General features: G+C 37.9%; 1 long non-coding RNA gene across 2 annotated transcripts in view; it reads left to right on the top strand.

Annotated features, from left to right (window-relative positions):
- The window catches only part of LOC112623449, a 74,873-nt gene extending 52,591 nt beyond the window's left edge, over window positions 1–22,282 (top strand). Inside the window, exon 3 of one of the 2 annotated variants that reach the window (XR_003119139.1) lies at window positions 21,787–22,282. This is a non-coding gene — a long non-coding RNA (uncharacterized LOC112623449). Of the gene's footprint in view, window positions 1–11,087; window positions 12,168–21,786 lie in introns of those variants that run through there. The other variant, XR_003119140.1, reaches the window with a different exon arrangement.
- Window positions 22,283–23,904: the final 1,622 nt, after the last annotated feature.

Here is a 23,904-nt window from a genome sequence, read left to right as displayed (position 1 = left end):
TAATTTTCACCTTACTTCTGGCACTGCCTCTGATGATCATTCAGTTTCCTCTCCTCTTCCTTTACACTCAGCCTCCCCTCCACACAGACCTGTCCCAGAAATCTTTAAGGAACTCAGATATTTAAATAGAGTCAGTGGGTAATATCTAGTAGAAGAGTTCTTTGATCCAGAAATGCTATTTCCATTTATTTTATTGAGGCTACTCCTGCAACTCTCTCTGTAGCAAACAATTACTTAGGCTGTGTGTGAACACGTCCAATAATAGCTGTTGCATGAAATGAAGAGTTGAATAAAGAAGAAGTGCTGAAACAAAGAAGATGGAAAGAATTGAATGGCGAATGTGCCAATAATGAAATGCACAAGCAATTCCACAGGTGAAGAATGGTGAAGCAGAAATGGTGGTTTTGTTTTTGTGACTGTGTTTCTAATTTAATTGAATCAAAGTAACATATGGGATATATTCCTTGCCTGAAGCTCACAATTTCAGTTTGTCAGAGAGATAGGATAGTTACACATAAAAAGATGAAAATAAGGTAGGTAGGGGATAGGAGAGAGGGAGGAGATTTAAAAAGGCTCTAATAAAAAGAATCCAAAGGTGAATGGGTCATTGGTGGCAATTGTTAACAGAAGCTTACCTGGAATATTTCACTTGCACCCTGCACCCATTCAGAGTGAATTTTGCAATTCCTGTCATTGAGGTGGATCAAACTGTTGTTTCTCCCTTTATCCTCATACGTTGCTTTCTGCTTTACTTGTAGCTTATTGAGTGTGTATTCTGTGTTGATTCATTATGTTTATGTAGAAGGCTGGGAAAGCCTGTCAGGATTCCATTTAGGTTGCTCGTCATGGGCACATCAACACCTGGCAGGTCTGTTCTTCTATCCTCTTGTGTGATCCAGGCAGATCTTTGATGCAGGGAGGCAGGCTCCATGTCAATAACCAGGACCAAAGGTAAACCCAAGGGTGTCATTGTGGTGTGATTTGCAGGTAGCAGGGCAGGGGAAAGGAGAATGCCAATTAAGTACAATACAAGTGTGCTGTGTATACATATTCCTAGTGAGGTTCATAATTCTCAGGGCTTTTAGATTGTGAATAATTGACACCCCTGTAAAGGTGGATAACTATAATTGTCCCCATCACTGAGGAGGAAATTGTCTTGCACTCTGGAAAGGCTCATTTATGCTCTGTGTAGCTTTGCTGCATACCCAGTACTTCCCAGGAGTGCTGTGAGGACCAATTACTAATTATCTGGAAGAGCTCTTATGCTCTGATGAGATCCTTTGGAATGCAGGCATCTGTGAAACTGTGATGATACCTTCTCCCTGTTTTCTATCACACTTGGCAAAGGGCTGGGCACTTTTGGTCATCTAATCAACGTTCTCTGAAAAACGAAAGAGAAGGATTCAGGAGAGAGGGCGCTCCACCCAACCACGTTTAGAAAAACAAGACCAAATTAGTTGAGAAGCTAACTTCATGTGACCCTTCCATTTAAATGATTTTTTTAAAACCTGAGAATGTTAATGGAAAAAAAAAAAAGAGAGAGAGAGAAATTTGAGAGAGGCCTTGTGTCCACCAGGTATGCAAACAAGGATAATAAACATTCAGCAGAATATCCACATGAAAAACTAAAAACACTATATAGCAATATCCAACAAAAACAATATATATGATCAAAAGGAAGCACAATGGCATGGTAAACCAGAGCCTTGGTAGTATATGTCCAATGAACATTTCAGACAGATTAAGTGAGAAAATACCTGTCAAAAGGTGAGAAGAGTGTCTGTACATAGTAAATTATCAATAAGTCCATTGTTGCCACAGTTGTTGCTTAGGTCCCAGCATGAAGTAAGTGTTCAGTGAAAAATGAACGATTTCATTCATACCTGGGTGGACAATGATGGACGGAGGGAAGAGAGTGGTTACTAAGCTCTTCCTCTGATGGTCCCTTGACGACTTAATCCTGTGTATACAAATTCAACACGCATTCTATCACAAGGCCCCAAGTTGTGCAATAAGTTAACAAGGAGAATCCAATAACACCTTCTGACTCTTGTGTCCATTTCTAAAGAGTATCAGATGGGATGGGCATGGGGTGGCTCACGCCTGTAATCCCACTACTTTGGGAGGCCAAGGCAGGTGGATCACCTGAGATCAGGAGCTCGAGACCAGCCTGGCCAACATGGTGAAACCCTGTCTCTACTAAAAATACAAAAAATCAGCTGGGCATACTGGCGCACACCTATAGTACCAGGCTGAGGCATGAGAATCACTTGAACCTGGGAGGTCAAGACTGCAGTGAGCCAAGATCACACCACTGCACTCCAGCCTGGGCGACAGAGTGAGACTCTGTCTCCAAAAAAAAAAAAAAAAAGAGTACCAGATGTATCTGTTTTCTGTAACAGAGTTGGAGAGAGAACTGTGGTAATATGAAGTTTAGAGATGTGCTAGTATCCCATAACTAAAAACAAAAATAAAAGAGCAAACAACTCTCACCAATGCTGCAGTGTACTTCTCTTTTTGTAGGAACATCACCTTCATTCACTTCCCAACAGTCAGCTTTCTTTAAAACACCTTCTGGTCTTCAAGCTCCATTTGTTTTTCCACTGCTACGATTTGGTTTCTACCTCTTTTCTCACAACTGTGCTCACCAAGGCCTCAATGCTGCCTTCATTAATTGATCCCACAGCCACTTTTTAGCCTTTTCAGCCTTGACTTCCTTGCTGTAGTTGACACATTGTTGGCCCTTTTCAAAAAGTGGAGTTTCCCTCTCACTAGTTGCCTTATATATCATTACTCATTTCTGGTTTTTATTCTGTATTTCCGACAGCTCCTTCCCAGGTTCCTTCCAAGATCTCTTGCTTTCTACTGACATCATTAGTATCCCTGGCTCTGTGTGTCCCTTGCTCCCTTAATCCACCCTGCAGAGAAGCCCCTAGACCTTCTAACTGCATGTCTTTCCTCCCTTCCTCTCCACACATGGTCCAAATCTCTCTTAGCTCCATGACTTTCCCTGAGGGCCTCCCCTCTGTACTTTCAAATGTAGCATAATTTCTACCTGGAATACCCACCCACATTCCCATTGGTCTAATTCCTGGTGATCCTTCAGTTTCCAGCTTAGATGTCATTACTTCAAAACATTCCTGATCTTTAAACAACCAAGTCCCCTCACATGAGTTTCCTCCCTTATAACACTCTCATTTGCTTTTAATTACTTGTAAATGCCTGCATTCCCTGACGGGGTAAATTGTGGCATCCTCACTTATGACTTTGTACAATTTGTGCCACAAAAAGTTTCAGGGCAGAGAGAGTAAAGAGGCATAGAAATCTCAATCAGGTGCAGTGGTTCATGCCTGTAATCACAGCACATTGGGAGGCCGAGGAGGGTGGATCACAAGGTCAGGAGTTCGAGGCCAGCCTGGCCAACATGGTGAAAACCCACCTCTACTAAAAATACAAAAATTAGGCAGGCGTGGTGGTGGACGCCTGTAATCTCAGCTACTTGGGAGGCTGAGGCAGCAGAACCGATTGAACTGGGAGGCGGAGGTTGCAGTGAGCCGAGATCACGCTACTGCAGACTGGACAACAGAGAGAGACTCCATCTCCAGAAAAACAAACAAACAAACAAAAGAGGCATAGAAATCTCATGTGTACTCTGTGATCCCTGGTTTGGGACAACTCTGCCCAGTGACTTCACTGTTATTTAATTTGCAGAGAAAGAACATCAAGGCCAGCAGAACTGCTATTCCCTAATAACTTGAAAGTTTAGTGAAGGAGAAACTGTGTCTGTGTTATACATCACTGAATTCTCGCTCCTAGCACAGTGCCCAGAATTTTTCAACTGACCATTGCTAAATGTATAAATCCCCCCCATTACCATGTTCTGGAACTGCACTGTCCCATTTGGTAGTCCCCAAGCCACATATGGCTACCAAGCACCTGACATACGGCTTGAGATGTGCTGAGTATAAAATACACACCAAGTTTAAGACCTGGCAAGAAAACATCTTAGTAATTTCGTATTGATTACAAGATGAAATAACATTTTAGATATATTGTGTTAAATAAAACATGTAATTAAGATTAATATCACCTGTTTACATTTGTGGACTAAATAATTTGCATTTGAGGGTCACAGTAGGTGTCTATTGGACAGCACTATTCTAGACTTTCTTCTGAGACATTGCTCTATATCCAAACATTCACTGAATACCTCCAGGTGATGTCCCACAGACACTAAACGCAATGAAACTGAATTTATAATATTTCTCAATAACTTGCACTTTCTCTTCAGATGTTGCCTCAGATGTTAATGGTTGCAATTCATCTGGTTACCTAAGGCAAAATATTGGACTATTCCTCCACTCTTATTTTGTTATGAAAAGACTCTTCCAATTTTCCCTGCCACAATGCCATTAATATGGCCACTGGACTCTCCAGCATAAATCCCCATCGGCCTTTTTTGGAGACCTTTTTGGACAAGGCATAAGACAGCCTCTGGCTATCATCAGATTACAATCTACCTCTTCAGGGTCTCCTCACTCTATTGTCTCACTCACCCCCTCTACTCAGAAAAATAGCTGATATTGACTGCGTATGTTTCGAAAGTATATCTTTACAATACCTTATCATTCTCATATTGCAAATGAAGAAACTAAAGCAGAGAGGTCAAATAATTAGCCCAGCATTTGCACCTAAGTGATGGAGTTGGTATTTGAACCTAGACCATCTGACTTTGGTATCTGGTCTCTTAACCAATGCTCTTTATTTCACATCCACAGTAATTTCTATTCTCTGACCACATCAAGATTTCTCACACCTTTGTATCTTTACAAATGTTTTTTTTTTCTTTGCATGAGAACTTCCTCTGTCTCCTCATTACTTTATCCACCAGATCAATTCTTTGAAATCTTCTAAGATGCATCTCCAAAGAAGCCTGTGTGTCAATTTATCAGACCTTACCAGAAATATTTAGTAGTTTTTCTGTGTGCTTGCCTAGTATTTAAAACAATATAAATATTACATGTCTTCCTCATTAGAAAATGTATTTTCCATCTTAAATTTTTACCATCAAGTGCAGTGCTTGACAAATAGCTGGTTCCCAATGAATGTCTATTGGATTTTTGGCTGCAGGGGGTAGAGAGAACAGGGTCATATGAACAGGACAACTCTTGGTCAGGAGGTCTTCAGATTGCTGATTGAGTTGAGATTGTCTGGACTCTTAGATTTCCCATTCTAATTTGAGAAACACTGAACTATACAAGAATGAAGTTCATTCTAGTTATCCTATGTTATCATTCATGGAGCTATTGTTGACAAAAAGTCATGAGATTTCAGGGCAGTGTTAGAGCTGAGACCATTTAATAGGTAAAGCCCTAGTTGCACAAAGAAGTAAACTGAGATTAGAAAGATTAATAACTTATCCACAATGACACTGCAAGTTAGTATCAGAGCTCTGCTTAAACCTGCATTTTCTGACTTCTAATCTATCCATAGTTCCTGGCTCTTTCCTATGAACATACAAATGCAAAATGATTTTATGTGTTTATACACATATACACACACATATATCTTCACTGCTAATGAACTGATTCAATAAATGCATGTGTTTGCCTCACGTAAAGCCTGGATATATTTGTGGGAATTATTAGAACTAATATAAATTCAGTGATTTATACATGAGATCGTCTTATTTACTTCTGAACTGTACAAAGAAATTCACAACTTCACTTTTCCCCCAGGAGAGGAAAAAAATCTATTCAGTCAACAGTTTTCCAACAAAAAAGGCAGTGCAAAGGAATCAATTTATTGAGTTCTGCTGACTTACTTTACCCAGTTTTCAATGCTTCCATAACTACCATTATGATAGCATAAAAGCATTAACATTTTTGTAATAATTGTCCTTTACCACGATTTCTGAAAAATGCTTTACATGCTTTATCACATTCAATCTATAAAACAACCTTATGAGATAGATTACAATTACAGTTTCCTATTTTATAGTTGGGGATACTAGAGCCCAATTTAATAAATGCCACAGGGTGATGGAACTTTTAAGTGGCAGAAGCTGCACTTATATTTAAAGTGAATCTGACAATAAATCTTATGCTTGTAACCACTAATCCAGTCCATGTGTCTTTAATCGTATATTTAATTTTTATCCAAAATGATGGACTCATAGAATTAAAGACCTAGAAATGATATTGGATACTGCCTGATCCCAATAAGTCACTTAATAGAAACACAAAGTGAGGTTCTGGAACATAGGTGAATCAATCTCTCCTGGACTTAGTGTGCTTACAATTTTTCCATATTTTTCTATATCATACAATAAAGTGCTTTGCATAGTGTACATACTTAATAAATATGGAAGATTGACTCTCATGGATTCTTCCATAACTATATACAGCCACATAAACACATGTATATGCATATACGTGTATCAATGTCTAGCCTACGTGTTTTCAATAATACAGAAAGTTAGAATAACAGCCAGCTTGTCAAAACATAGCAAAAAGGACCACATTTTGGAAAGAATTACAGTATCATTACTGTTGACATTGGTAGAATAGATGACTGTCCCCTAACTACTGCCTGTCAGGGCCTACTCCTATCTCAGCACTGAATTTAAATACTACTCAGCCAGCTGCCTGTGGATTCAGCCAACATTGCATGTCAATGCAAAAGTCTGATTGCCCAGATGGTTATTTCTAGGCCCACGACCAAAAATAGTAACTGAGCATGGCTATAAGGCGTATCACCCTACACATAGGCTAGTGGTTTCTTGCTTTCTTCATATATCCCTCCTCTGTGCAGAATGGGCATGTAGATGTTAGCTATTTTAATAACTCTCACTAGGAACAAAAAGAGAGAAACAGAAGGATCTGGGCAGCAATCTTCTAAATCTGTGAAAATCTCTGTATTACTTTGCCCCTCATATCTTCAACTGCATTCTTTCTTTCCTCACTGTTATTATTGGATATAGAGTATCCACTCTGTGAACTTCCTTGAGCAAGTTCTTTCCCTCCTTTATGTATCCCCTCTATCATCACCAGCACAGTAACTTTGCACTTGAAAAGCAAAATAAAGAACTGTAACAGACACAAAACAAACAGACCAAACAAACAAACTTCAAATGCTCTGAGGGAAAAAAATGTAAGAAGTTCCAATTTTAAAGTTTGACTAGCCCTTTGCCTGCCCTAAGGTAAGAAAATGCTGGCGTAATGCGGAAAATCAGATCTCTGAGGCAGTACTTTTAAACAATTCAACTTGTGACAAGAAATAGAACCACCCTCAAAATTTCATCAGAGCAACTTTGATTAACAATTCTGAATCCCTAAATGGTTAATTAGGAACTCTCTCTGAGGCAAAAACTGGGGAGGCTGTAAAGATCTGGAATACCATCTTTGCCCTGACATGCCCTGGGTTTATGGGGAGCGACTCCTGGTTACATATTTGGAAAGAGATCATTTCATTGCCTTGGAGGGGAGCCTCTCTTCTTATAAATTACATTAATTCAGACCTTCATCGGTCCTTCCTGGTTCTGTTTCAATAAACAAACATAGGAATGAATTGTTCTGAGCTTGCTTTGTTTATTCTAGTTCTTTCCTCCACCAGCTCCCTTTTCTGATTTTTCTAGTACCCTAGGCAGAGAATCTTTACAGGGTAAAATTGTTCCTTTCAATGTTAGCATTTTTTCTTACATGGGAATAACTTGGCTCAGCTACTCTGACCTTGAAGTCCAATCTCCCTTTCCCCCACTGTAAGAAATCATCAGGAGCTGTAAGGTGAACAGCACCAAGTTCCCATTTCTCTGCAATCCATATTGACATGGTGAAGGTTATGCTGGTTCCAAAGGAAAAGGGACAGCCCATCATCCTAAAAGAATGATAGATAAGGATTAGGGTTAATACTGGAAAACATTTAGAAACTGAAAGAAAGACTGCATTCATGACAGAAATAAAAGGGGCCATTCTTTGGCAAAACATAAAACAGCATCTGTTGAAACAACTCAAGTTCTGAGCTGCTTTGCATGGCATCCTTTGTTGCCCAAGGATGGCAGCTTCTCTCAGGCCTTTGAGGACATGAAATGATGACAGATACGGGTCCTGTGCCAGGAAGCAAGAAAAAAATCACATTTTGATGTGCAACTACTTGATTCTTAGCCATTTAAAAATACAGAGAGGAGGCTGTCAATTGCATGTAATGAACTGCCTTGGTAACACTGGGTGATTAATTTCCAGCTTTACCCTGCTCTATCATGTACTGTGGAGAGCACATTACCAGAGCTTTTTGGCTACGAGGGAAAGATCAACCCTATGTGTGTAATCTACTCCAGGTGTACCAAAGTGGGCTCTTTGCCTTTTTTCTTTGGCTCAGTACCCTACCCCATTGACATTCTGGTGTGGTGCATTGGCTTTTTCTGTGTGCAATGTTCGTAATCACAAAGTCCAGAAAATTCCCATTCGATTCACATATTTATAGCAATAACTCATTTTTGTCAGTATTTTTAACATTATACTTTTTAGCTATAAAATGGGGAAAACAAAAACACAATTTTGGTCACGCTTTAAACCACAGAACTAAACAGCTGAGGTCACCTACCACTTTAGATTATTAACAAAGCTTTTAATACACACAACTGATTGTAGGTATTATTAGAAACAGAGAGGATGAATGTTTTAAACTACCAAGGTCATTCTCATTAGTATGGTGTAAAAAATAGAAAACATCAAATACATACACTCTTTGCTATTTCATATTTATTCCCAAAACATTTCAGATATATCTGATTAAAGGACTGGTAACTTTTCTTTCTCCACATATGAGGTAGCTAATAGATACCAGCCTTGTTGGGGGAAAAATGGACTTTGTTTTACTGCAAGTAGATTTTATGACTTTTTCTTTTGATGTCTAAACCATGAAACATGCCAGAGGCACTTTGTTGTCTGTTTATAGTACCTATGTACACTCTTAATGAGTTGCCAATTTTTACTTCCTTTAAGAGACCCTAATGGTAAAACATTTATCTACATATTGAAAAATTCATTTAAGCATGTTCTGTGTTTCCAATGAGGCACCATCTAATGGTCTTTTTAATTAAATGTTGATTCCAAGGATTTCTCTGTTGTTTAAAGTTATAGTTCAGCTTGTTCATCATGGATTGCAGACTGAGAGACATGAAATTTAATTCAAACCATGATTTTTAAGGGAGTATTTGACTTAAATTATTTTAAAGATAACTTAAAAGGGGTGTATGTACTTAACCCTGAGAACTTAGTGATGACAATCTTAATATTAATTCTGTTTTGGCCTCTCCGTTATAATTCCAGAGGTGGAAAGACTTACTAAGTAAGCAAATCTTTGCCAACAAGTTGCTTCATGAAAGAAGGTTATTTTTGTTAATTGACCAGAGGCAGCAATTAGGTAACAAGCTGCAGCAGCTGATGCACACCTATAGGTTGGTAGGTGTCACGGGATCTCAGTTCTATGACACCATGGGGTGGTGTCACCCAGTTTGAGGCTCAGCTATTCTTAAGAGGAGTCAAATAATTTCCACTAAAGTGGAAATTACTGGTAGTGGGAGAGGACAATGTTGATACAATGTTAAGCTGGAGTGAAATTTGTAAAAGAAAGCCACAGAATCGATTCAAACCCAAATCTAGTGTCCGGAGTATGTAGGAAGACGTGGGTATTTGCAGTATAAACTCCATTCTCAAATGGCTTCTTCCCTTAATATACTTGGAAGTCCCTATAGCTGCATCTGGGGTTAAAGAAGCAATATTGCCTACCTGAGTGAAGCGTGTCCCTTCTCTTCTTTGGTGAGCTTTCTCCATTTCTGAAGGGAAAAACAAACAAAAAGTATTACCTACTTTCTTTCCCTTACTGCTAAGAAAGAATCTGGTCTTTGATTAGGGAAATATGTTTCCCTACTCAAGAAGAAACAATAAAAGTCCTTTGTTGCAGTATCCAGTGGACCCTAAGCTGACTTTGTATCAGGGCCCATTTTTACTAATCACCTGCACTGCAGTTCCTTAAAAGTGAAAGTTCTATTAAGTTGGTTAAGGATGTCTTTCCTGTCTCCTTCCAGAAGCTTTACATAAATGTTCAACACAATTTTTATTGTTACACTCTCCAAGGATTACAATAGATGGTCACTTTAGGCATGGTTTTCCAGAAACTCCCCTTTCTGCATGAGCTAAAATATTAAATGTACAAAAACGATTATGTTGGAAATGCTGTACTTCAATGCTTAGATTTACTTACATTAAAACTAAAAGATCACTGGGTTGGAAAGTGAAGAAAACCATCTTGGTCCTGGATGAGACTGTGTCAGAACCCGGAACAATCTTCTCAGGGGCTCATCAACAGAATAAAAACATGTAAAACATCTATCTTTTTTGTTTCTTTAGCCTATGAGATGGCTACTGAAAAGTTCCCCCCAATATGTTCCACTTTATATAAGAAATTGTTCTCAATATAAGAAAGATTTACTGAAATATTAATAAAATTTTAGAGAAAAGGGAAAATAAAGAGATAATTATGTAAACAATAGAGCCAGTAAGAGGCAGGAAAGCATCTCTAAAATCCTAGCAAGACCCTAAGGCTAAATTAAATAGTACTAATATTTATTGAGCATTTTGTGCCATGTACTTTACATATTTAATCTCAATTAGCATTCTTAATAATGCTGTGAGGTAGATACTATTATTCTCAATTTTAGAGATAAGGGTCTGGGACTCAAAGAGTATAGGAAACTAACCTCAGCAGTTGTTAAATGGTAGAAGGTGACATTGAACCCAAGTCTTCCTAATTTCAGAATCCACATTCTCCTTCCTCCACCACTTGGGCTCCTGGGCAACAGCATTAAGTGAGCAAATGCTCTGTGCAACTATTCCACAAAATTGTTTTTCTCTGACTTGGGATTATTTAAGGGTCAGGTCCCATCCAATATCAATGTTTGGAAAGTCATGGGCAAAGCCAATCTCAGATGCAGTACTTACAAATACTCAAGTTCAGGAGACTGGTGTGTTGCAGGGTTAAAACCGGGATCCTGGTTTACCTTCATCTCCAACTCTCTTCTCCCTCAGGATGAAGGCTCAGATCAGTTTCATCTATATGATATGCCTGCCTGACCTGGAGAACTTGGCGTTAAAGGAAATGTGTTTATCAAATGTGTCATCTTATCCTGGAAGGCAACTAAGGATCAGAGCATAGCTGCCTTGATTTGTTTCATCGAGTTATTCCGTTGCAGTTACGTGGAACATCAAAAAATGTCAAGAAGCCTAAAACGTGGAAACTTGTTTAATTCTCTCCAGCAATGGCACTAACCAAAGCAAACGAAACTTTGACAGAAGAAAGAAGCAATTGTTTAGCCTTGTCATGTCCTCACAGTTAATAACACAAAGGGTATATTCACAGTGCAAAGATACTTTCCCTTTCTCTCAAAATAGGAGACAACATATTGTAAGATATTTTACAGACGTCCTTCCTCATAGAACTCTGTAAACTCTACTGGCTAAAGAACAAAATCAAAGTTTCAATTCACAGAACCGATTCATCTTGCATTTTAGGTATTCTAATGGTATATTTGTACTGTGTGTTGCAACCTATAGAAGAAATGTACTTCTCCATTTTTCCTGTTTGTTGATGACAGATACCAGTGGCTCACCTTTCGGTCTGTGAAACAATGATTTCTTTTCAAATTTGAAGTCTGAATAACTATGCACCACAATAGCTGCCTTTGACCCAGAATTTTTCTCTAATCATTATCTTCCAAAGAATTTTTCTGCAGTTTGTTATCCTCTAAGTTCTGAATCACATCCGAAACCTGTTACAACTTAAACTTCTGGCTCCCACTCTTAAGGACTTGCTGTTTCATCAAATCTTCTCCATTTTTCCATCAGTGAAACCTAAAATAAATTCAAAATCATAAGAATGTAAGAGAAAACCTAATGTTCTGTATCATGGCATAATTTTACTTGGAGAAACCAAAATATCTGAAGGTGAGTTCTTCAAATCTTAGGTGACAACAGTTAACTTACTATAAGCAATAGAAAAATTTAAATATTAGAACAAGTGCTACAAAAGAATGTACATTTTGGGACAGAAACTTCCATATTGGTAAATCTGCCACCCTTCTGAATAATAAATGATTTGATTTTACCTCCTCAAGAATCACTCCACTGTGTTCCTCTTTGGAGACTTCTGGGGCATTGTTACAGTTTTGGTTAGAGTGGAAAGCAATGATATATAAATGTATTCTTTGATTAATAAAAGTATTTTATAATTTTATATGTATGCCCAACTCAGATGTTACATTACAAAACATCATTACTGGCTGAGTGCAGTGGCTCATGCCTGTAATCCCAGCACTTTGGGAGGCCAAGGTGGGTGGATCACCTGAGGTCGAGAGTTTGAGACCAGCCTCACCAACATGGAGAAACCCCGTCTCTACGAAAAACACAAAATTAGCCGGGCATGGTGGCACATGCCTGTAATGCCAGCTACTCCAGAGGCTGAGGCAGGAGAATCGCTTGAACCCAGGAGGCGAAGGCTGCAGTGAGCCGAGATCGCACCATTGCACTCCAGCCTGCGCAACAAGAGTGAAACTCTGCCTCAATTAAAAAAAAAAAAAAATCATTAGTTCATAATAAAGTTTCAAAATAAGCAAAAGTATGTATTTGCCTCACTTTGACAGTTCTCATTAGTTTAGGGACTCCTTTTTATATCAGCTTTCAGATATGATTCCTTGTCAGGTTAGAATGTTTGTGTAAAAATCTAACTCCAAAACTCAAGTAGAAACACTATTTTTACAAACTATACTCCGCATCGGGATCTATGTATTGTATCCCAATGCATGGTAGAGTTCCTTATTACTTTTGACTATGTTTATACATATGAAATCAACCGCATCATTGCCTCTTTCTTCATTCTGACCATCCTAACCATTGGTGTGGTCTGCTGTGTGATTGATTTGGTTTCCATAATTGATTGCTATTCATTGGCCAGAATGAATGACTCAAGCTCACATTGTGTTCCAACTCATCAACAGAGAATAGTTAACGTCTACTTTGGAGCACAATTTGACTTAATTAATAAATATTGCATTTTAGCAATTGTCTGGTAAGGGATTTATTTCTACAAGCTCAAACCTACTGCTAATTTCAGAGAAAAACTTCAGACTATAGAAGCTTCAGATCCATGTCTAAACACAGGAAATAGGCCAGGCATGGTGCCTCATGCCTATAATTCCAGCATTTTAGGAGGCCGAGGCAGGTAGACCATTTGAGCTTGGGAGTTTGAGACCACCCTGGGCAACATAGTGAAACCTCATCTCTACCAAAAATACAAAAAATTATCCAGGTGTGGTGGCATGTATCTGCAGTCCCAGCTACTCAGGAGCCTGAGTTGGGAAGATCAGTTGAGCCCGGGAGGTCCAGGCTGCAGTGAGCCGAGATCACGACACTGCACTCCAGCCTGGGTGAGAGAATGAGACCCTGTCTCAAAAGCAAAAGCAAAAGTAACAACAAACAAACAAACAACAACAACAACAACAACAACAAAAAAAACCAGGAAAAAATGCACCTGATCAAAAAAAAGAAGAAAAAAAGAAAAAGTCTAATTAAAATGCATTTATTTACCCTACTTTGTTATAGTTTGCTCCATGTTAACGTATACGTATACACATTTTAAGTCATTCTTCAGTATTCACCATCTTTAGGAACATACTTTTGAAAATGGGTAACAAACTCTCTTAAAACTGCTAATAGAAGATGCCAAAGAAGAAGAGGGCTCCTCGCCTCCAAATGTGGGAGAAGGCCTTAAAGTCCCCTTCTGTAACTGAGACGCAGAATACTCCCATTGTGTGAGGTTGCTTGGCAGTTGCAGCTGCCACTCAGACTTCTTATCCACACCAAGCACTTCCAAATACAGGAAAGAAGTTAGGCTTTGTTTCTCTACCCTATTTGGGTAATAATTAAATGTTTCAACTAGAAACCTCTTCACTCTGGCATCTGAAGCATCATTTTAGTGTCAGCTTCTCTTGAAAGGGGCACACATGCACACACACACGCACACGCATGCATGTACTCATACTTGCTATTTTTTTTGTCAAAATGTTTACTACGTTATGGGAAAAAACTTTTTCTCTTTTCTTGAAATAAAATTAATTTCTTTTGTTTGTTGTGTTTTCCTTCAGAATGTCAATTTGAACATTTTTCACTACTCTTCTGAAACAATTATTCTCTTTAAATCACAATTTGTACTAAAAAGGCTCTTCGCTTGACAGATGTGGACACTAAAAAGGAAAATAATTACTTCAAAAGCTATGTGTAAATAGAAGGCAATTTGTAAGCATCCCATGTGAAATTAAAAGCCGCCATGCCTATCAGACCTTGGGAAAACTAAAGGACCTTCACATCCCATAATAGAACTTAGAAACAGTAAGTGCCTCTTACTACTTGTGAGCCTGCATTTCAGCCACAATAAAGTAAACTAGTCAAATGAGTATTGATAATTAACACATTTAAAAGCATTGCAAAAAATATAAATATCTACTATTTCAATGGCTATTCCAACCTAGGCACTATTTTCAAAACTGTGCAAGAGTAGTGTTGTCATTACTAATTTGATCAATATACCCACCTCTGCAGATTATTTAAAAAACAAAAACAAACCGAGTCCAGGAAGATAGGTTAATAGAAAAGTATTAAACAGTTAATTTCCATTACAAGACAATACATAAGAAACATTGTGTGTTTTTATTAAGCCAAACATAGATGCCTAGATATAGTTACATATACATCTAACACTTTCTTTCTATCTGCTGGTCTCAATTTATCTGATGCTCAAATCACCTTGTGTGTACTGTATATACCATATTGTAGCATCTCAAGTGTTGGAGTACTTGAAACTGTCATGTGCTTTCATTTAAATTTTTAAAAATTCATGGACATAACATACATAAAATATACCACTGCTAGGAAAGAGTCACCAAGTATTTGAAAATCATAATCAACCAGGCGCGGTGGCTCACATCTGTAATCTCAGCACTTTGGGAGGCCAAGGTGGGCAGGTCGCCTGAAGTAGGGAGTTCAATACCAGTTTGGTCAACATGGTGATACCCCGTCTCTACCAAAAATGCAAAAATTAGCCAGGTGTGGTGGTGTGTGCCTATAATCCAAGCTACTGAGGAGGCTGAGGCAGGAGAATCTCTTGAACCTGGGAGGCAGAGGTTGGCAGTGAGCCAAGATCGTGCCGCTGCACTCCAGCCTGGGCAACAAGAGCAAAACTTTGTCTCAAAAAAAAGAGAAAATCATAATCAATAACATCGAATTGCTGAAGCTCAAATTCAGATAGTAGTAGATGAAAACAGGCTAAAACATATAGCATAACAAAATATGAATTTGGCAGTGGATTTATCCTGTGGCAGTGGTTCTCAAAGCATGGCCAGAGAACCACAGGGTTTCCTAAGACTCTTTAAAGGTTCGAGAAGATCCAAACTATTTTTATAATAAACCAAGATGCTAATTTCTCTGTTTCACTCTCATTCTCTCACAAGTGTACAACAGAGTTTTTCAGAGGGGTTTTAACGTGTAACATTATAACAGAATGTTTAGAGAAGCAAATCTAAGAATCTAGCTTTCTATTAAACCACACAATAAAGAAATTTGTAAAAATTTAAAACAATGCTGTATTAGTACATTTTGTGTTGCTTACAGCAGAATACCTAAAAATTTATTTTAAAGGAAGTTTATTTAGCTCATGGTTCCACAGGCTGAGGAGTTCGAGGGCATGGCCCTGGCTTCTGGACAGGACTTTCATGGCACATCACAACATGGTGGAGAAGGGCAATGGGAAAGTAGACATGTATGAAGAGGAGAAAACCTAAGGGCACCCCGGCTTTATAAAAACCCACTATCACAGGAACTAATTCATTTCCATGAGAACTAATTCAATCTTCCAAGATTGAGAACTCAGCCAGGCGTGGTGGTGTATGCCTGTAATCTGAGCTACTCAAGAGGATGAACCGGAAGGATCCTTTGAGCCCAGGAGTTCAGGGTTGCAGTGAGCTATGATTGTACCCCTATGCTCCAGGTTGGGTGAGAGAGTGAGACCCTGTGTTTAAAAAAAAAAAAAAGACTGAGAACACACTACCACCAGAAGAGCACAGAGCCATTCATGGGGAATCCACCTCCATAACCCAAATACCTCCCACTAGGCCCCACTTCCCAACACTGGCACATTGAGGATCAAATTTCAACATAAGTTTTGGTGGGGACAAACAAATTATATCCAAACCATAGCAAATGTCACTCATTTTTTTGTTGTTTTGAAAAAGATAGTTATTTCCTATTAAAATATGCCATTCGTGTCAAGATGCAATGGGATTATTACTGTCACTTTAAAGTGAATTAGTAATTAAATAGTTTTAAATTTTTCTATTTTAATTTCTAATATAAATATTGAGAGATACGACCCACATTAACAAAAGCTTTCTTTTTTGGGGGGAGGGGGTGATTCTCAAAAATTTCCTAGCATGTAAAGAAATCCTGAGACCAAAACATTTGAGAGTGCTATTTTATAGCATTGGAATCTCAATTCATTTCTAAAGCCTCAGTTACTAATGCTGCCAGAATCAAAATGAGAGTGGCACTTCTTATAAAATTCTCCCAAATTATAATTTGGAAAGATTAGATCCATATTTCTTGTACTGATGGTTAATCAACAAAATACAGCTAACAGAGTAATTTTAAATACAGGATTTAATATGGTTAATTCCACCTGGTCCATTCCTGGACCACCGCTCTTCCTGAGGACCTAGCTTTGCCATTCAACACCAGTCTGCTGGGAGGCATATTGCTTGGTGTATATTACATGCCCAAAAAGTGTTTGCTGACCATTTGTTTTAAACCTACTTCCTCATTAAAGTCTATTTGACTATTATCAAGTTTATTCCTTGTTTTGACTTCATAATTATCATGATGGTCAGCAAATCAAGGTTAACAGGTATTGGTGTAGTGGTCAACCCAGTACCCCCCAGAACTATCCTGGTTAACCTGAAATCCTTACTCTAACACTTGCTCTTGTGTGAATGTGAACAAGTGCTTAAACTTCTCGGCACCTAAATTACCTCATCTGAAAATTATGAATACAAATAATACCTTCTAACGACTTTGTTATACAGATTAAATAAACTAACACTTGTAAAAAACCAAAAACTGAGCTTAATAAATAATAAATGCTATATAAGGATCACTAAATCAAATATCACCTAACTCCAACTGCTGTTCAGAGCAAGTGTATGGATAACTGTGATTTGGTTATCAGAGAAGCTTCCCAGAGTTTTGATATTTAAATAGATGCAGATGCCTGAACTCAAAAATTCCCATGACTAAAAGTTAAGAGTAGTAGGTTAAACATGAGCAGCAACCACAAACACACTGAAATACTGAGAGGAAAAAGGCCATAAAACCTCAAAATGTAGACACAAAATCTTATTAGATGCACCACAGAGAAACCCAAACATATTCAACTAACAAAAATGAAATTAAATAACCAATTTCAGCAAAAAAATAGAAAGTTAGGCCAAGTCTTCTACCTAATTTGAGTTTGTTTTTAATTGATAACGAATGCCAGCATAGTTTTTAAATTATCACCTTAATAGTGTCTTTACAATTCTAGCTACTCTTTAGAAAGTGTCCAAAAATAATGAACACATAGAATCATGTAATGCAGTCTAGCTAAAAGCAAAGAAAGAATTAGACAGTTTATAGAACACTCACCCCTCAGCTTCCGCAATTTCATGTGGGTTGATTTTCCAACTTATATTTTCCAACAAGATGAAATCCCTCTTCTACTTGCCAGACTCTAAGTCCCAAAGATGCAGACGTACGCAGAATGGATGGACCGTCCTCACCAACATTGGAGTGTGCTCAATTTCCTGCAGTTTCATTATCATCATGCCAAATATCCCAGCCTCTGAGCTTGTTTATGACGAATGGCAATGAATAACTTCCAATTTTCTTTATAGCTTTGTTTTGTTCTTTTCCTTTAAGTTTATATGAATTCAAATAACTAGATAGGACGAAGCATGTTACCAGAAAAGTTTTGTTCAATGAGCTTTGATACCACATCTCTTCAATTATTCATATTTCACTCAAATGGAATAAGATCTGGAAAATATAAATTAAAAGACATAATTGGAAAAAAAAAAACAGACAGGAGAATTTCCCTTGAAATGGATCACAGACTAAAACTTGCTAAAACTTTGTCACAGAAACATATTCTAGTAACGGGATGGAAAATCCTCTGGTCTGTTCCATCTCAAATGGTCACACTAGAAGGAAAGGTGCATCTATTCCACAGAGCTCACTGCTGAGGAAGCTCATTTAACTTTATAACAATATTCATCTGACGTTATCAGTAGGAAGCAACATATTGGTCTTTAGATAAATAAAATACAATAATAAATAAAGAGCTAAACATTGCTCTTCAGATGTAGTTCTTTAAAGCAATGAATTTTAAAAATCTGAAATGGAAATACAAATATTGAAGTACCTACAAACTTAGAAAAAAAAATCAAGCTTTGAGATTTGCAAACAAAATGCTTGAAATGAATTATGAAATCCCAACATGTAGCTTTTCCCTGTGGATGTTTAGGCAGGAAAATTCCAAGTAAGGAAAGTCCATTTCTGTGATAACCATCAAATGTCTTTTGGTTTATCTTAATTATGACCGGAGGTCTTGCCATTCAACACTGAGTATCATTCTGTTTAGGTTTCCACAGTGGTGAGCTGCCATGTTTGGGGAGATGTAGCCCATAATAGCTTATGGAGCAATAAAGGGGCATCTTATGGAGAAGTTCCTCATCCCTTGGCTGTGGTACTGGTGCCTGCACAGCATCTGCCTCCTCTTTAGTCTTGTTACCACACTGAAATTGCTTTGCTTTGTTTCCATGCCAAACTGGAACAGCTCTCAATCATTTCTCCTGCCATGTCTATAGGAAAACAGAAGCAGGCCAATCATGCCCTTATGACATTGCATGACAGGCAAGGTCCATTTTACAAAGCAGTACTGTAAAGTGAAAAGCTTTGAACCTTCTTCCGCCCCTTACTCTTACTCTTAAAGCCAAACTAAATTAAACCTGCAGCATCTCTGCATTTTACCCACTTTTATCAATATTATGGAAAACAGGCTTGAACACCAAATATGACCAAAGATGAAAGAAAGCTATCATTTATTGAGGAGAAAAGAAAAACTGTTTAACAGTGATGGGCAAATTAAAGGAAAATTTATTTAGATATAGAATAATTAACCAAAATGTCTTATTAAAAATCTGAAATAAAAACACTGAGGGCCAGCCAAGTGCAGCGACCCACGCCTGTAATCTCAGCACTTTGGGAGACTGAGGCAGTCCGGATCACCTGAGGTCAGGAGTTTGAGACCATCCTGGCCAACATGGTGAAACCCCGTCTCTACTAAAAATACAAAAATTAGTCGAGCGTGGTGGCGGGCGCCTGTAATCCCAGCTACTCTACTCAGGAGGCTGAGGCAGGAGAATCGCTTGAACCTGGGAGGCAGAAGTTGCAGTGAGCCGAGGTCCTGCCACTGCACTCCAGCCTGGGCAAAAAGAGTGGGACTCCATCTCAAAAACAAACACCCAAAAAAACAGACACTGAGGGCATAGATACAAAGTAACCAAGAAAATTATAAAAAGAGTAGAAATGTTCTCATATTTCAGTTTAGCAGCAGGGTCACATTCCCTTGTTAAAGAAGTATTTGCACTTCTGGGCTTGTGAATTAAATGTGGAGAGGCCAGGATTTGCAGCTGAACATTTTTGGATTGGGCAGGCGATGGGAAAAATAAAGATTTCCCGCAAGCTCAACAATTTCTGTCCTCTGAATAGGGCAAATGTGTCTGAACACATTCAAAAGGTCCCTTTGCCTTAAAACGTGAGAAAATCACATTGTAATAGCTAGAGAGAGGAATCTGGAGCATATTCACACATGGAATAACATCATTTGTTGATGTCAAGGTCGTGTCTAAGAGCCTACTACTTAGAATAGTTGGAAGAGAACAAGTAGAAAGGTAAAGACTATCCAATGGAAAGGATGTTCCTCAAACTATTTATGTATTCATTTCTCTTCTTGGGGAAGGAAAAATCAATAATTTATTACAAATGCAGCATTCTCAGAGAGGTTTCCCCAGTTTTCTGAAGAAACAGAAATTTTCCAAAGCACTGTAGTTTATTTAAATTCTATTAAATGTCTGATAAAATCATAACATAAATATAAATAATATGCATGTGCAATAATGTCTATATAATGTTTCAAGAAAAAAGATTTGTGAGTATTTTCAAAGAAGTCAGGATGGTAACTTAAATTTTGAATATTGTATGTGGGAAGATATAACCAAGTGGACATACACTTTAATTAGCTAATAAAGTCTGTGAAAAAATTACTAGTTGATAAAATGGAGATTTGTTTTTATTGAACTTATAATAGTCAATATATAAACAGTGTAAATTGCGCAATAATACAAAAGCCTCTATTTTACATTTTCTTAAATTTTCACAACTGTACTGACACATGATTTAAAAAAAAAAAAAAAACTATGCTTTTCATTTTACCAGTAAAGAAACTGAATATCTAAGAGAACAAAGTAACTTATTTAGAGTAACAGAGGTCATAAATCACCAAATCAAGAGGAACATTTGGGACTTTAGGTTCTGTTTAGAAGCTCTGCTAAATTATACTTTTGATGTTGCTTCCCTATGTTAAATTTAAAATATGTTTTGATCAACTTAAGACAATAGTTTGTATGTATATATCTAAGTATTTATATATTCATATATGAAAATTTATATATATTTATATACATAAATATATACATAAAGTTTGTATGTATATAAGTATTTTTATATATAACTGTAGGTTTATAGGTAATATATTCTTTACATAGAACTATCGATTTACATATAATTTATATTACACATATATAAATCCTAATGGAGTAAGTCACGTGTTGTTTTCTATTGGTCATATGCTAGCACAAGAATAAAACTCTACAAGGGAAAAACAGGAACACAAACTGAACCTTTAAATATAAAGAAACTTCATTACGCAGATTTTTTGGTGTTCCTGAGATGTCTGCAGTGTTAATACCCTCCAGGTCAGGTGTATTCAATGGCCATTTGGATCAAGGGCCCTTGGTCTTGCCTGAGGCCCTCAGTTCTTCACCCAGACGTTAACTGACAGACACTGAGCAGCTCAGAAAACCCTCTTATATGATAGAAGTGCTCAGTCAATAGAAGCTTCTCTACTAATAGGCATACAGCACATTAGTGAGATATCCACCTACAGTTTTAATGACCTGAATCCAACCTTCTCACACTGTAAACCTATTTGAACTCTGAAAATAAACATGGGGTCAGATTTTGTTGCATGTATCAACATCAAACTTTAATTTAGCAAAATCGTATTGAATAACTACTTAGTTCTCTATATAAGGCTATATGAGGACCCACAGAATGAGAATGCTTATATTTTGTTGTTCTGTAGAATGTATATCTTACCTTCTGTTATTTTCTCCAAAAACACTTATATCTTGGATTAAAAAAGGAAGGGACATAAAGTGTAACTAGTATTTCTAAAGTAGCTTTTAACTCTATTTGTTTATATCAATTTCATCATCCCACCTTAGTGTATAACCATCTTAATATCATACTGTAAGAGTCTCCCCGGGGCCTGAAAGCTTAAGGAGATGAATAACTCCTCCCTTCTCAGGCCCAGTTCCAGGGCGCAACATGCGCCAGCAGCGTGTGCCAGCAAAATAGCAGTAGCAAGAAGAAAGCCAGCAGAAGACACCTACCCTGGCCGGAAGACAGGTACCCTGAAGATCGAAGAAGGGGCCATCCGGGTACAACGTAGCAGTTACGTCAGACTAGGACACTTCCTGTTTATAGGAGACTATAAAACCTTTGCCGTGTCCTCAGTAGGGGCTGACGCCATTTTAGGCCTCAGACTGCTTGCACCCAGGCGTTTGCTAAAACAGCATGTTGCTGCACACTGCCTCATGTTGTCTGTTGGCGCGCTCTCGGGGTTCGAACCAACACAAGAACCTTACACATATCATACTGCACCAAATAAAAATAGTCTAAAATAACAACAGCCAATATAGGCACAAACCTGAAAGTGTCTTCATAGAAATAACACATTGATGTACTTGATAATCTAAAGTGTAGATATTTTATGTGGAATAAAGTTTGAAGAGAGGTATACCAATTGAATGTCAGTCTGTTCTTTGTGAGAAAACAATTATCTCTTCGAAGAGTCAGGAAGGCTTTACTAACAAAATAATATACTAAGGACTGTGTGAATAGTGAAATTCAAAATACTTGAGATCGTGGCCCTGGGAATAAATTGAAATGCGTGCAATTTTGAGCAGATTTGAGAACGGTGTCCGCATTTCTTGTATATCCCTCACATGACCAGATGCACCAGCTGTACCATTTCTGTCACTGGTTTACTCATCTCCCTTTATACTGTCTTTTGCTTCATGCTTTGCAGTGCCTGAGGCTGAAGCTCGTGACTGATCATGCGCCTCTATTCCCTAGGAGTTTTATCAATGAATGTCACCTCTCCTGTTTTAAAGATGAGCAAGTAAAATCAACCAACATAACACCTGAAGATAACAGATTCTCTAAAATGAATATTTTAAAACAAGAGAAGTGACGTGAAGATGGAATGAGGCATGGATGCAGGCACTGTGCTCTGATCCTGTATTTTTATGTATGGAGCAAAGCTACACTGGTTGCTCAACCTAATTTCAAGGTAATGTTGCTTGCAGCATGCTGAATTCAGCAAAACCAAATAAATAGAAACTTTTTCCTGACCCATAGGGAAAGAAATGACACCATTAATATATTCTCAGTGTTAATTATTTTCCACATATATTTATCTTTACTTCCTTGGTATCTGTTACCACTTATCCTCCAGGAAACATTGGTGTTAGTAAAATTCACAGAGCTCATATAAAAATAACAATAGTAAACCCTCATAACATTAATTCTAACTTTTTTTGAGAACTTTCTCTTTTCCATGCTGTACATGCATTAGCTCATCTAGAACACTCATCATCATTGAACATATACAGAAAGTATAAATATATTTATCTTCATTATATCAATGAGAAAAACTGAAGTTTAATGACTACAGTAGTTAAGGCAACACTAGCTGCTAGAACAGATAAGCCCTGAAATCTTAGCAGCTAAAATATACATTTATTTCTTCTTCTTACACATAACAGTTTGATGAGAGTGCTGAGTGGATGGTCTGCCATGTAAGGATTGAAGACTCAAGCTCTTTATTGTCGTAGCTCCACTATCTTCAGCACTTGGCTTCCAAGGTCACTGTGGAAGAAGAAGAAAGAGGAAAGCAGGCACACTTACTTCTTAATCATTGAGAACCAAGAAATAACACACTTTATTCCTGCCCACCTTCGGTTAGTGAGAGCTGGTCACATAGCTCCATAGAGATGCAAAGATGATTAGGAAATTGAATCCATGACGGGGAAGCCTGTGCTTAGCAACATCTCCACACAATGGGTGATGCTACAAATTTTGATGAACAGTTGGCCATTTCTGCCAGAGAGAGAATGAGCTACTTTCCTAAGAGCCCCCTTTAGTAAGTAGTAAAATTGGAATTTGAACTCACCTCTGAATCCAGATTTGAGCTCTTACTCACAGTGCCATACTTCTGAAAAGATGGCTCATGGTTCATGGGCTCCTCTACTGCCCTGCACATAAGCCTTTGTGATTGTGGCTGTGTATAGTACAGTGAAATTACAAACAATGTATATTTCATGGCATTCTACAAAAAGCCTCATTACTTTCTAAAATTCTG

Source organism: Theropithecus gelada, chromosome 4, assembly GCF_003255815.1.
Source record: "Theropithecus gelada isolate Dixy chromosome 4, Tgel_1.0, whole genome shotgun sequence".
Classification (NCBI taxonomy): Eukaryota; Metazoa; Chordata; class Mammalia; order Primates; family Cercopithecidae; genus Theropithecus; species Theropithecus gelada.
Note: the sequence above shows the minus strand (reverse complement) of the source record. Positions and strands in the feature narration are given on the sequence as shown.